The sequence below is a fragment of the Ursus maritimus genome, unplaced genomic scaffold, assembly GCF_017311325.1.
Source record: "Ursus maritimus isolate PB19 unplaced genomic scaffold, ASM1731132v1 scaffold_7, whole genome shotgun sequence".
In the NCBI taxonomy this organism is placed as follows: domain Eukaryota; kingdom Metazoa; phylum Chordata; class Mammalia; order Carnivora; family Ursidae; genus Ursus; species Ursus maritimus.
Window position 1 is genome coordinate 19,585,408 of NW_024426885.1, and position 15,301 is coordinate 19,600,708.

General features: G+C 42.0%; 1 long non-coding RNA gene and 1 pseudogene across 1 annotated transcript; both read right to left on the reverse strand.

Moving 5' to 3' along the window:
• Positions 1–419: 419 nt before the first annotated feature.
• On the reverse strand, positions 420–15,248 carry LOC103656993. Its single transcript, XR_005833162.1, has 3 exons — positions 14,867–15,248; positions 11,061–11,162; positions 420–946 (listed from the first exon to the last, which is right to left on the reverse strand). It is a non-coding gene; the product is annotated as an uncharacterized LOC103656993 (long non-coding RNA).
• On the reverse strand, positions 7,199–7,584 carry LOC103656984 (annotated as a pseudogene).
• Positions 15,249–15,301: the final 53 nt, after the last annotated feature.

Sequence of the window (15,301 nt, forward strand, 5' to 3'; positions counted from 1 at the left end):
GTCTACTTTCAGGAAAAAAAAATTATTCCTTTTTTTAAAAAATAAAATTTCCCCTAATGGATTTTCCATTTATAAAATTCACGCTTAATGGCTTTTGATGTTCTGGAGTAAATAATCACTAATTGTGCCAAAAAAATTTGGGAAACTCTTCAACAGAAGAAATTTCTAATCTGTGTATCTGAGATGCATGTGCATAAGCAAGCTCTCCCACAGCATAATATATATAATAGCATCTATATATTAATCTCTCTCTCTCCACACACACACACACACACACACACACAATCAGAAATCAACTTAAAACAAACATGATATCATCTGCAGGAAGTGCCAAGGCACTTTTTGCATTAGCTTTTAATGTTAGGAAAACAAAATGAGAAGGTGACACTGTTTCATGGTTTCTTTTTCTTTTTCTTTTTTTGAGGAAAAACTAAATCTTATTTATTTCTTAAAAGTGAACCACTAGGAAAATATCACAGCCTTGAAACACCAACCATAGGCTATATTATCACTTCAAATAATTAGCTGGTAAAACGACAATAAAGTCCTTATCAAAATGATAAGGTGCTAGAGCTGGGACAGGAACAGTGCTTGTTGCAAAGGCCCTAGGCAAAAGTGGTTATTTGGTAATGGGGGGAGGATGTCCCTCTTCTGCTTCAAAGGAATCACAGCTCACCCGAGTTGTTTACTTTTTCTCCTTTGACCTTCCTATTGCAAAAGGATTGTCTCAATACGGCTCTGTTATTTCAGGGGGCTAAATAATCTTGAGTTTAGGCTTTCATTCCATTCTGTTCTATAAAAAGCAGTTTTTTGCCCATGCTCCACCTTGTCCTGCTCTTCGGTCACCGCCAGTGTGGCCCTGGGGGCTGGGAGCCTCGTCCTGGATTACTGGATTGAAGGTTCCAACAGGGATGCTTTGAGCGATTTCTTCGGGGTGGAATCGGACCTGGGACGGAGGAGAAAAGATGGCGGAGGAGTAAAGGACCCTTTCTTAGCTGGTCCCCTGAGTCAAGCTGGATATCTACCAGACCATCCTGAAAACCTACGGAATCAGCCTGAGACACAGGAAGATACATCTGGATCTCTACAAACGAACATCTCCAGCGCTGAATATTGAGGTATGAAGCGGGGAGCCATGAATCCGCGCATAGATATCGGAAGATAAACGGAAGGGGGAGTGAGCCGAGGCGCTGGGGCACCAGGAAGCAGTAGCCACTTACATTGGGGAGCGGGCTGGACTCCCGGACCGGCACCCGCGAGAGAGCAGACTGAGACGTGAGCCTGGGAACGCACATGTTACCAGACTGAAAACCGGAGCTCCGAGCGCTCACTGGAACCGGACTAAAACTGGGAGCTTGGGAGCACCTGCGCGTCCAGACTGAAAACTGGAGCTTTGGCCCGCACACTCGAACTAGACTGAAACCGGGAGCTCGGAAGCGTGCGCACAACTAGACTGAAAACCGGTGCTCCGGGGAGTGCGTGCGAACCACTCTGAAACAGGAGCTTGGGAGCGCGCAGGAACCGGGGGCAGCTGGCGGTGTTAGAAGCACAAAGGACAGAGACATGCGGGCCCTGGAAGTGAGGGCTGAGAGAGCGGCTGTGGGGCGCACAACCCGGGATGCTGCAGGGCTTTTAGCAGCACCGACAGAAACAGAGTTAAAGTGGCCAAGAGAGCTCAGTGGAGAGCGGACTGAGATCTCTCTGTTCTGAGACAGAGGCTAAGACACAGCCACTGCTGCTCTGACTCTCAGAGAGTCACAGAAAACTGCCAGGGAAAGCCACCAGAGAACAAAAGCCCGGAAATACCAGCTCACATTGTGCCCATCCCCATCCCCCCTCGCAGGGGACAGGGAGACTCTACCCAAACAGGGTTGCCTGAGTACAGCGTGGCAGGCCCCTCCCCCAGAAAGCAGGCTGAAAAATCAAGAAGCCCACATCCCTAAGGTCCCTAATAAAACAAGTGCACACTGCCTGGGTCCTGGTCAATAATTTGGGCTCTGAGCATCCCCGCAACCTCTCCTCATCAGAATGACAAGGAGAAGAAATCCCCCCCAGCAAAGAAAAGATAATGAGTCTGTGGCCTCTGCCACAGAACTGATGGATATGGATATAACCAAATTGTCAGAAATGGAGGTCAAAGTAACAATGGTCAAGATGATGTGCAGGCTTGAGGGGCGCCTGGTTGGCACAGCGGTTAAGCGTCTGCCTTCGGCTCAGGGCGTGATCCCGGCGTTACGGGATCGAGCCCCACATCAGGCTCCTCCGCTATGAGCCTGCTTCTTCCTCTCCCACTCCCCTTGCTTGTGTTCCCTCTCTCGCTGGCTGTCTCTATCTCTGTCGAATAAATAAATAAAATCTTAAAAAAAAAAAAAGATGATGTGTAGGCTTGAAAAAATATTAATGAAAATATTAACGAGAATATAGAATCTCTAAGGGCGGAAATGAGAGAGAATCTGGGAGAAATTGAAAATGCTATCAATCAAATGCAATCTAAACTAGACGCTCTGATGGCCAGGGTAAATGAGGCAGAAGAACGAATTAGTGAATTGGAGGATGGGATGGTAGAAGAGAAAGTTAAAACAGAAACTTGCCTCAAAAAAATCCAATCTCAAGAATGTAGGTTACGGCAGATTACTGACTCAATGAAACATTCCAACATCTGAATCATCGGCATCCCCGAGGGGGTGGAGAAAGAGAGAGGTCTAGAAGAGATATTTGAACAAATTGTAGCTGAGAACTTCCTTAATCTGGCAAAGGAAACAAGCATTCATATCCAAGAGGCAGAGAGGACCCCTCCCAAGGTCAATGAGAACCGATCTACACCACATCACATCATAGTGCAATTCAGAAATATTAGATCCAAGGATACAGTATTGAAAGCGGCCAGGGGGAAGAAAATCCTTACGTACAGAGGGAAAAATATCAGAATAACGTCAGACCTGTCTACAGAGACCTGGCAGGCTAGGAAGGGTTGGCAGGGTATTTTCAAAGCTCTATCTGAGAAGAACACGCAGCCAAGATCCTTTATCCAGCAAGGCTGTTATTCAGAATTGATGGAGAGATAAGGACCTTCCAGGATCGGCCTCACTTCCATCCAAGCCTCACTCGAAAGAATAGAAAAATCTAAAATGCAGTTTTTATATTCTCACCTCAAGAAGCTGGAGCTGGAACAGAAGAACAGGCCTAATCCACGCACGAGACGGCAGGTGATCAAGATTAGAGCAGAGATCAGTGAATTAGAAACCAGGAGCACAGTAGAGCAGATCAACAGAACTAGAAGCTGGTTCTTTGAAAGAATAAATAAAATAGATAAGCCACTGGCAAGACTTATCCAAAAGAATAGAGAAAGGACCCAAATTAATAAAATTATGAATGAAAAGGGAGAGGTCACAACCAACACCAATGAAATAGGAAGGATTATTAGAAACTTTTATCAACAGCTTTATGCCAACAAAAAAAATAAGCAATCTGGAAGAGATGGAGGCCTTCCTGGAAACCTATAAACTACCAAGACTGAAACAGGAAGAAATTGATTTTTTAAACAGACCAATTAATTACTAAGAGATTGAAGCAGTGATTAAAAACCTTCCAAAAAACAAAACTCCAGGGCCTGATGGATTCCCCAGGGAATTCTACCAAACATTCAAAGAAATAATACCTATTCTCCTAAAGCTGTTTCAAAAAATAGAAACAGAAAGAAAACTACCAAACTCATTCTATGAGGCCGATATTACCTTGATCCCCAAACCCGGCAAAGACCCCATCAAAAAAGAGAATTACAGACCGATACCCCTGATGAATATGGACGCCAAAATTCTCAACAAGATCCTAGCTAATAGGATCCAACAGCACATTAAAAGGATTATCCATCATGACCAAGTGGGATTCACCCCTGGGATGCAAGGATGGTTTAACATTTGCAAATCTATCAGTATCTTAGATTTTATCCAGAAAGAAAAATTCAAAAATCATTTGATTCTCTCAATAGATGCAGAAAAAGCATTTGACAAAATACAGCATCCTTTCCTGATAAAACCCTTCAGAGTGTAGGGATAGAGGGTACATTCCTCAATTTCATAAAAACCATCTATGAAAAGCCTACAGCAAATATCATTCTCAATGGGGAAAATCTGGAAGCCTTTCCCTTAAGATCAGGGACAAGACAAGGATGCCCACTCTCGCCATTATTATACAACATAGTACTAGAAGTCCTTGCAACAGCAATCAGACAACAAAAAGGGATAAAAGGTATCCAGATCGGCAAAGAAGAAGTCAAACTGTCTCTCTTCGCAGATGACATGATACTCTATATGGAAAACCCAAAAGAATCCACCCCCAAACTACTAGAAGTTATAGAGCAATTCAGTAATGTGGCGGGATACAAAATCATGCTCAGAAATCAGTTGCATTTCTATACACGAACAACGAGACTGAAGAAAGAGAAATTAGGGAATCCATTCCATTTACAATAGCACCAAAAATCATACGTTATCTCGGAATTAACTTAACCAGAGATGTAAAGGATCTATATTCTAGAAACTACAAATCACTCTTGAAAGACATTGAGGAAGACACAAAAAGATGGAAAAATATTCCATAGTTCATGGATCGGAAGAATTAATAGTTAAAATGTCCATGCTACCCAGAGCAATCTACACTTTCAATGCTATCCCGATCAAAATAACAACAAGACATTTTTCAAAGGACTGGAACAAACAGTCCTTAAATTTGGGGTGGAACCAGAAAAGGCCCACACTCCAAGGAACTGTTGAAAAGGAAAACAAAGATGGGGGATCACAATCTGATTTTGAGCTGTACTACAAAGCCTGTGATCACAAAGACAGCATGTACTGGCACAAAAACAGACACATAGACCAATGAAACAGAATAGAGAAATGGACCCTCGGCTCTTGGGCAACTAATCTTTGATAAAGCAGAAAACATCCGGTGAGAAGACAGTTTCTTCAATAAATGGTGCTGGGAAAATTGCACAGCTACACTGCAAAAGAATGAAACTTGACCACTCTCTCACACCATACACAAAGATAAACACCAAATGGATGAAAGACTTCGATCGTGAGACAGGAATCCATCAAAATCCTAGAGGAGAGCATTGGCAGCAACCTCACATTATCACGCCACAGCAACCTTTTTCATGACACATCTCCATAAGGCAAGAGAAACAAAGGAAAAAATGAACTTTGTAGGGACTTCATCAAGATAAAAAGCTTCTGCACAGCCAAGGAAACAGTAAAAAACTAAGAGGCACTAAGGAATGGGAGAGAAGATATTTGCAAATGACACTACAGATAAAGACTGGTATCCAAGATCTACAAAGAACTTGTCAAACTCACACACGGGAAACAACAATCAAATCAAAAATGGGCAGAAGATATGAACAGACACTTTTCCAAGAAGACATACAAATAGGCAACAGACACATGAAAAATGTTCAAAATCATTAGCCATCAGGGAAATTCAAATCAAAACCACACTGAGATACCACATTTACCTTAACGAATGGCAAAATTGACAAGGCAGGAAACAACAAATGTTGGAGAGGGAAGCTAGAAAGGGGATCCCTCTTACACTGTTGGTGGGAATGCAAGTTGGTACAGCCACTTCGGAAAACAGTATGGAGGTCCCTTAAAAAGTTAAAAAATTGAGCTACCCTATGATCCAGCAATTGCACTACTGGGTATTTACCCCAAAGATACAGACGTAGTGAAGAGAAGGGCCATATGCACCCCACTGTTCATAGCAGCATTGTCCACAATAGCTAAATTGTGGAAGGAGCTGAGATGCCCTTCAACAGATGACTGGATTAAGAAGATGTGGTCCATATATACAACGGAATATTACTCAGCCATCAGAAAGAACAATTACACAACATTTGCAGCAACATGGACGGGACTGGAGAAGATTATGCTAAGTGAAATAAGTCAACCAGAGAAAGACAATTATCATATGGTTTCACTCATTTATGGAACATAAATAGGAAGATCAGTAGGAGAAGGAAGGGAAGAATGAAGGGGGGGTAAACAGAAGGGGAATGAACCGTGAGAGAGTGTGGACTCTGGGAAACAAACTGAGGGCTTCAGAGGGGAGGGGGGTGGGGGATTGGGATAGGCCGGTGATGGGTATTAAGGAGGGCACATATTGCATGGTGCACTGGGTGTTATATGCAAATAATGAATCATGGAACATTGCATCAAAAACTGGGGATGTAGTGTATGGTGACTAATATAACAAAATAAAAATTATTTTTAAAAAAGCAGTTTTTCTAAATCTAGTACTTAATAACTCTCTTAATTAAGAAGTTCCTCCTTCAATGTTCATTTCCTGGATGCTGGTATACAGTGCAATCAAAACCCCCTTTCCCTTCAAGGGAGAGTGTTACTACTGCAAGATTGTCCTGTGGCTCTGCTGCAGAGAGCCTCAGGGCCCAGCACGGCAACCAGTGAGAGGGAAGGGGTGCTTCCCATACTCGGTGTTACGTTGCCTCTCATGCTTTTGCAGGGTCTCCTAGCCAAAAGATGTAATGTGTATTTCAAGAAATATATATCCACATCTTGATGGCCTGAAACACGTACCTACAAGGAACTGTTCAAAGTTCTTATCCAAACTACCTCTCCCAACTCCACACCTTAAATCAACTTCATGCCCTTGTATATAAAACAAAACCAGGCAAAACAAAGAGCCAGAAACCTTTTTTTCCCACCTAAATTAGTGACCTCATAGATTTTGTTTTACAGCTTATGGAAAATGATTTGGTGATCCTTCTGGTAAACAGGAGGTAGGCAACAAACAGAAACACCTCTGCTCACACTCCGCCAGATTATAGGCAGGTTAGAGGAAGCTGCCAGCCTGTTCGTACCTGTGTACTGAAAAGAATCTGGTACCTTGGAGGGCTCTGGCTTGGCACAAGGGAGAGCCCTCATGCCAGGAGAAGCATGTGAAACTTAAGCTATCAAAAACTCTCCTGTGCTATCTCTGACCCAAATTTTAGCACCAGTTTTTTCCATTTCACTTTCTAGGGTTGAAACAAAGGAACCAGTGTCCAGAGGGAAGTGACACGTGCCTCAAACTTGATACCATCCTTAATTTCTTCATAAATGTCACCTAAAAGACCAAAACTCCCAATTCTCTTTTTAAATAGATTTCTGTTGTCAGCCCTGATGGCCAACTGCAAAGACTTCTATTTCCCAATGGATAAGAGAGACTTCTTCATCTTCTTGGTCATGGTCGGGATGAGCTGCATGTGGTCATCCACACACAAGTCTCCAGCTGCCACTTCATCTGAAGCTCTTTACTTCCTGCATCTATTGAATCTTTGGATTTGTCACTGCAATGCATGGGCACTGGGCCAGGCGGTCCTGGAACTTCTCCAGCTAGGCTTGAGCCAGAGGTGCATGGCAGCGCTTAATGCACTGGTGCACCTGCTGCATGGACACCTGGCTGTCCTCAACAGCTGGCATGGCGCCAGAACATGAGGCCCTGCATCTTCTGGATGTTCTCTCTCTCCAGTCTCTTCACCATGGAGTCTACTGCCTCCTACACCTGGAGCTGCTGCAGCTCTGTCATGGCGATCCCACACTACACGCCCCCCTGCAGCAGTGCCCACATGGACTCCGGTGCTAAGGCCTCCCTGTTTCACAGTTTCTAATACACGTAGCTTCTGCAAGAGAGGCATCAGAGGTGCCTAAAAATAGGGGTGATACAGAGAAAGTATGCCTTCTTCCCTATTGTGGATGCTGGAGTGCACTGCCCAGACTCCCATTTTAGGACTCAGGTGCTCATTCACCCAGCACTAGGGCATGTTGGTGGCTGATAGTTTTCAGCTGAATTATTTTCAGTCCCCTTCACAGACACAGCCCACATCTATTGGCTGATCATTTGGGGTTGGGTGGGTATAAAGTCCTGGCGCCCTTCACTTAAGGGGTAGAGAATCTTTAAAAGGCCATTCAGGTCCAGAGTTCCTCTAAGAATGACCGAAGACAGCGGCAGCTGTGTGACAGCTGCTTCTCCCTCTGCCCCGCCCTGCTCCTGTCACTCTCACAGGTGATGATTCAAAGGGTACTACCCAATAAACTTCTTCATGGAAATCTGAGTCCTTTTCCCAGGAACCCCAACCTATGGCACCTACCAGGACCACAAAAAGCTTTTCATGAGCACTAATTACACACAATGAAAAGTGGACATAGGACTTTGGATATAAAGTTATTTTATTGAAGGAATCATAGCAAGAACAAATAAAAACATATATAGTAAAACCAAGAACAGGAGTTGAGTCCAGGTGACTAGCAATTCTTCATCTGTTAGATACTATTAACCATAATTTTTCCCCCCTGGTTGTTGTTTTTTCCCTATCTCCTCCCCTAAAAAGCTGCTTGACAATGTTACTAATGCTACTTCTCTAAGGCTCCATCCCGGGGGGGGGGAGGGGGCGGGGGGGAAGGGGAGGTGCGGTACAGTAATCGGATATCAAAAGATGCCTGTGTCCCCACTGCTACCTAATGGGTTCTTTGAGCATTGAAGCCTCCATTGAACAGTACTTTTTTTTCAACTGCTGACACTATGTCAATAAAATGGCTAAATGTGACCACATCAAACTATAGGCCACTAGTCTTCATGGGGCAAAACTCCAGGGCTTATTTTGACTTCTGGAAAGAAGTTGTGTTAACTGTCTCCTTTTTCCTATTTACATTTGGGTACGTACACCCAGGCCACCCAGGCTGTTTTTAAGTATCCTTAAGATAAAAGAGAAGGGGAGTACCTGCGTGGCTCAGTAGGTTAAGTGTCTGCCTTCAGCTCAGCCCATGATCTCAGGGTCCTGGGATTGAACCCCATGTGGGGCTCCCAGCTCAGCAGGGAGTCTGCTTCTCCCTCTCCCTCAGCCCCCGGCCCCTCCCCCTGCTCATGCATGCTGTCTCTCCCAAATTAAAAAAAAAAGATTGTTCTATTATCCACTGTGCAATAAAAGTGATATGAAGTGCAATGAACTGTTCTATTATCCACTGTGCGATAAAAGTGATATCTTAGAAAAATGTATTTTTCTAAGATAGTCAACGAGAACATAGGGAAATACTCAGATAAAGAGGGTTTTTTCTGGGGCTGTGATGCAGATGAATCCAATTAACTCCGAGTTTTAAGACCATCTTAAGACTACCACTAGAGACTGCTATATGAGAAAGCCAAATAGGGCCAAAAAAAATATGAAGAAAGCTCCTGTCACCACATCAGAGGGCAAGGCCCATTGGACCCTCTCCTGCATGTGGGTAAGTCAAAGTAATTGACTCTCAAGCTTTCCTTCCTGGCCTTCAAAGAGCTCCTGTGACTGCTTCAGCCTCCACTGCCCACATCTTCCTGCTAGACCTTGACCCATCCAGCTTTCTACAGCCTTTTGTTTCTGACAATTAAGGACGCTTTTGTAATCTCTCATATTATTTCTAAGCTTGGTAAACTGTTAGCTCCTAGAGATCCTTTCAATTATCTATCTGCTGCTTTCCCCCACCATTTCCCAAATACACACACACACACACACACCCCTAAAACTATTTTAGCTAGTTTATGAATACTTTTCTTTTTATTTTGAAAACTTTGAAACATAGAGAAAAGTTGAAAGATTAGTACAATGAACACATGTATCCTCTCCAACGACCATTAACATCTTGCCACATTTTAATTCTTTCTCTTCATATATATATATACACACACACACAATTTATACACATACACATATGTATATACACACCTACATTTAATCACGTATATATACACACACACACACAATAGTCCCCCCTCATCTGCAGTTTCACTTTCCATGGTTTCAGTTACTCGCAATCAACTGCAGTCAACAAGCACATGATCCTCTTCTGAGCTATAGTCAGAAGGTCAACAGAAGCCTAACACTATGTCACAATGCCATGTCATTCACCTCACTCATCTCATCACATAGGTATCTTATCATCTCACGTCCTCACGAGAAGGGTGAGTGCACTACAAGAAGATATTTTGAGAGACCACAGTCAGATAATCTTCATTATTGTATATTGTTTTTTAAAGACTTTATTTATTAAAGAGAGAGTGCTGCAAGGGGGAGGGGGTAAAGCAGAGGGGGAGGGAGAGGGGAAGAATCTCAAGCAGACTCCATGCTGAGCTGAGCACAGAGCCCAATGTGGGGCTCAACCTCATGACCTTGATATCATGACCTGAGCTGAAACCAAGAGTCAGATGCTTACCCAACTTAGCCACCCAGGTGGCCCTATTATGGTATATTGTTACAGTTGTTCTATTTTATTATTTATTATTGTTAATCTCTTACTGTGCCTAATTTATAAATTAAACTTGATCATAGGTATGTTATGTATAGGAAAAAACAGTATGTATAGGGTTTGGTACTATTTGTGGTTTCAGGCATCCAGTGGGGGTCTTGGAATATATGCTCCCCCCCAGTGTGGATGAGGGGAGACTACTGTGTGTGTATATACACACAAGGATACACACACACACACACGTATACATATATATTCATACACACACCCACATGAATTTTATGAAATTTCATACAATTTTTTTGGCTGAACGATTTAAAGATAAATTACAGATGTATGGCACTTCATCCCTAAATACCTCAGCAGGTCATTCTTCTAAGTAACCTAAGTAAATTTCACACTCAATAAGGTTAACAATAATACAGTACCATCTAATACCCAGTCCATATTCAAATTTTCCAAGTATCCTCAAAATTTCTTTTATAGCCTTTTCAAACCAAGACCCAATCAAGATTTACCCATTGTATTTATTGTTCTATCTTTTGGTCTTTTGCCTCTTAATCTAAAAGTCCCCCACTTTTTTTTTTTTTTTTTTTTTGAGGTGAGGAGGGGCCGAGGGAGAGGAAGAGAGAGAATCTGAAGTAGGCTCCCAGCTCAGCGTGGAGCCTGACTCGGGACTCAATCTCACAACCCTCAGATCATGACCCGAGCCAAAATCAAGAGTCAGAAGCTTAACCAACTGAGCCACCCAAGCATCCCTCCACAACTCTTTTTAACAACACTGACCTTTTGAAGAATTTAGGCATTTTCTTAGAATGTCTCACATTCTGGATCAGATTCTTCCCTCAGGGTCATTTTATCTGTTCCTCTATCTCCATTTCCTGTAGACTGAAATTGGGTCAAAAGGCTTGATTATATTCAGGTTAAGCAGTTTTGGCAGAGTTCTTTCATTGGTGATGCTGTTACTTGATGTTGCATTGACTCAAAAGGCCTATAAAGTCAGGTTGTTCACCATTTGTGGTGCTAAGTTTGATCACTAGGTTAATTACTTTATAGTTAAGTAATCTGTGGGGTGATACTGTGACAGTGCAAACATCCCCTTTTCCCTAGTTCCTTTTACAAGATAGGTTCTAGCGTCTACTGATGATCTTTGCCTCAATTATTGAGGACTACACATGCCGATTTTTCCAACTCTATTATTCCATCTGTAGGTACTGGCTGGCATTCTCCTACAAAGAAAAAAAAACCCTTCCCTCACCCTTGATTCTGAGTATCACTCTAGACTTAGGAACTTTAAAAATGCATTCAATGCTTTGCTCATCTATCACAGTCATTATTCTGTTTAGCCTAACTTGACACACTTGGCCAGAGGAGTCAGACTTGATCCTATTAGTTTTGGGGTACTTCCTTGCTTTCCAGCAAGGTGTTCTAGGCTCACCTTTGTACTTTTGCATTTTCTGGGTCTGAGACCTGAAAACAACCATTTCTCCAAGAAATGCTGTTTCTTTTGTGGAGAAAGGGATCTAGATATCAAGATATGGACACCCTCAATTGGGAGAAATTATATATATGCTTCTAAGAAATATATACAAAAACAATTCTAATTCAAATTTAACTTGAGGGCTTTCCCCCAAAACCTTCTTTTATTTTATATTTTTCATGTCTTTTCTCCCAGATTTCTAACATAAATATATTATTCACTTTATAGTAGACATTAAAGAGTTTCAAAATTGCATTGCCAATAGTACTATTAGACTAAATCTGTGACATCCGAGATTTTTTTTTTGTTCTTTTTGCCCTCAGAGTACATCCCACCAAGAACATATGTAAGACTATTATTAAACACCATTTCTTTCCCTTTCTTTCTTTCTTTCTTTCTTTCTTTCTTTCTTTCTTTCTTTCTTTCTTTCTTCCTTTTTAAGATTTTTATTTATTTATTTGACAGAGAAAGAGAGAGACAGCCAGCGAGAGAGGGAACACAGGCAGGGGGAGTGGGAGAGGAAGAAGCAGGCTCCCAGCAGAGGAGCTTGATGCGGGGCTCGATCCCAGAACGCCGGGATCACACCCTGAGCTGAAGGCAGACGCTTAACGACTGAGCCACCCAGGCGCCCCTAAATACCATTTTCAAATATGTCTAAAGAACTTTGAATGATTCTGCCATTTCTGATCCTTGTAAAGCCTCAGGTTATAATCTTTTTCAAACTGAAGGAATTCTGTTTTCTCTTTTCGGTGGCATGTTTTCAGTTCTTTAGTGGTACATGTAAAACACAGGAATAGCTGAAAATGCACATCCTAAGATAAGCAAGGCAGTGCAGATTTAAGTGAATAAACCAGAATTGCTATGACTGATGAGCACCTCCATTGGTCAGAATCCATTTAAAGGTGTTTTTCTGTCACCTTTAAATGAATGATGCCACCTAAGAATCACCTCAGGGTATATTTTCAATGCACTGTGTGCAAAACACTCAATGATTACAAAAAGCCAGTAGCTTGCCCTGTAGCAACTCTTCATGCAAACATTCAAAACACCTATTATGACTAAAGAGGGCAAAGGCACAAGCAGTTTTTATGACTATATACACATCTCTAATTCATCATCTTAGGCATTCGTCAAGACTGTAAAACATGTGGGCAAATCTGGTGCTACTTTTAGTCAGGAAGGGAGGCAATAAAAGCTAAACTAAAGAATGCAATCTCTTGGAGCACCTGGGTGGCTCGGTCGGTTGCGCATCCGACTCGATTTCGGCTCAGGTCATGATCTCAGGGTCTTGGGATCAAGCCCTGAGTTAGGTTCCACACTCAGTGGAGTCTGCTTGTCTCTCTCCCTCTGTTCTTCCCCCCTACCCGTGCTTGCATTCTATCTTAAATAAATAAAACCTTAAAAAAAAAAAAAGAATCCAATCTTTCATTTAACCAATAGTTTGTTGCATACTCTTGTGCTCTGCAGTGGGTTGGCACATTTCCAAGGCAGCGGCTATATTTTAATTTTCTTTAGTGGTGAAAGAAAATAGCTGTATATTCTAATGACAATTTGGAGTCTTCAAATATTATTTACCTACCAGGTTTCAATAAAATAAATACCAGGTTTAAAGAACTATAGGTTTTAGATACTGCTCTTTTTGAAGAATAAACATGATCAAATTTGAATGAGAATGTTTTAAGAAAAATTAGACAGTGAAAGTAGATTTTCACACTTCAGTGGAGGGGTAAGTCTGAACACTTATTTGAAGTATCACTCTTAGTCAAAGTTTATACTTGCTCCAATTTTGTCTCTAATAGCTACTGAACCGCTCTGAAAATTAAATGAATACATCTAAAGTGCTTAGAATGGCCCCTGTTCTATATAACTGTTATTTCTTTATGAGAACTAAAATTAAAACTATATTGCTTTTTTCCCCACCAAATATAATCTATGTTGTACAGAGGAGTGAGAGATTAAAAGCAATCCTGAAAATAAAAGCTATCAAGATGATAAATCCATAAGTAAGCTTATAATAAGTATTTTCCTATTTTCTGATCTGGAGGTGGTTCATTAAGAGTTCTCTTATTTGAGGGGTGCCTGGCTGGCTCAGTCAGAAGAGCATGCAATTCTTGATCTCAGGGTCCTGAGTTCAGCCCCACACTGGGTGTAGAGATTACTTAAATAAAATAAATAAAAAAAGAGTTCTCTTTAGTGAAAGATTTTTACACAACTGCAACGTTACTTTATATTCAAGGAAGATCCTCCTCTCATTAGTTCTTCAAATAGACAATTAGAATAAGTGCAGTTTTTAAAAACTACATTATATTTTAAACACATTTCTATCATGTTAAGGAAGCACATCATTTCTGGTCTCTCTTCCCTCTTAATTCTAGCTGTGCACTGCTGCCCTCTGCAGTATTTCAGTTCTTCCAAACTGCCATCTCAATTATCACAAATCTCATCTAGTTTCCACCTCTGTAGGTTATCTGACTCATTGAGAGGGTTACGTCTGTGTATGTAGAGAAGAAAAGGGAAGGCCCCTTCAAAAAAGCAAGAAGGCACTACAGCAACATGTTGTCACAGTCCAAAAGAGCCCATCTGAGAGGAGGGCCTTCTCAACGGTCCAGCAAAAGACCCTACCCCACCCCCCACCCCCGGCCCCGGGAAGGTTCTTTCCTGGCTTTCATATAGCCTCTTTGTTCACAGGATTTTATATTTTTAATTGGAAAAAATGATATACGTATGGAAAAAATTTAGAAAGGGTAAACAGTGAAAAAGATAATCAGTGAAAACATTTGCCTTCTATTCCAAATCTCTAGATAGGTTTATGTATCCATCCAGAGAGTATATATTATTACAAACATACATTTCTTTTTAAACATAAATGGAAGTATCCACTTCATTCTGCTTATCCAAGACAGTAACTTGGAGATTTTTTCTCTATCAGGCGAGATTAACCTATATAGTTTACTTTATTAAAACCAAATAGGTTCTAACAAAATGGTTTTAAGTAAATCAACCTTCTCTCCAACAGGCTCTGCCACAATTTAATTAGCTTTTTATTGCTACGGAGGCTTTTCTTATTATATAAAGCGATGGCTCTAAAACTTGAGCGGATATTGGTTATCACCTGGAGCGCTTGTTCAAACAGGCTGCTGAGCCACCTCGAGTTTCTGATTCAGGAAGTCTGGAGTGGGTGCTGAAAACTTGCCCTTGTAATAAATTACAAGGCGATGGTGATGCTGGGGTTGCGGGGACCACATTTTGCGAAACAACCACTGGTATGCACGCTGCATTGAACTCCGTTCCTCTCACCTCCTAGCATCGCTGGTCTAAGGAGGGACAAGCGATTACTCCCTTGGGAACTTCAGGAAGGGGCCGAGAACTCCTAAAGAAGTCAAGAACTCTGCACTCACAGCTGAAATTGGGATAAGACAAACCTACATCCGGCCGCTGGCGCAACGCAGCTACGCCATTTCCTTTCTATGAAGCTCCGCCCACTCCGCGTCCCTAGAGCGAGTAAGTGTGGGCGGCCCAGAGAGAGCTGGGCATCACGTGGGTAGGG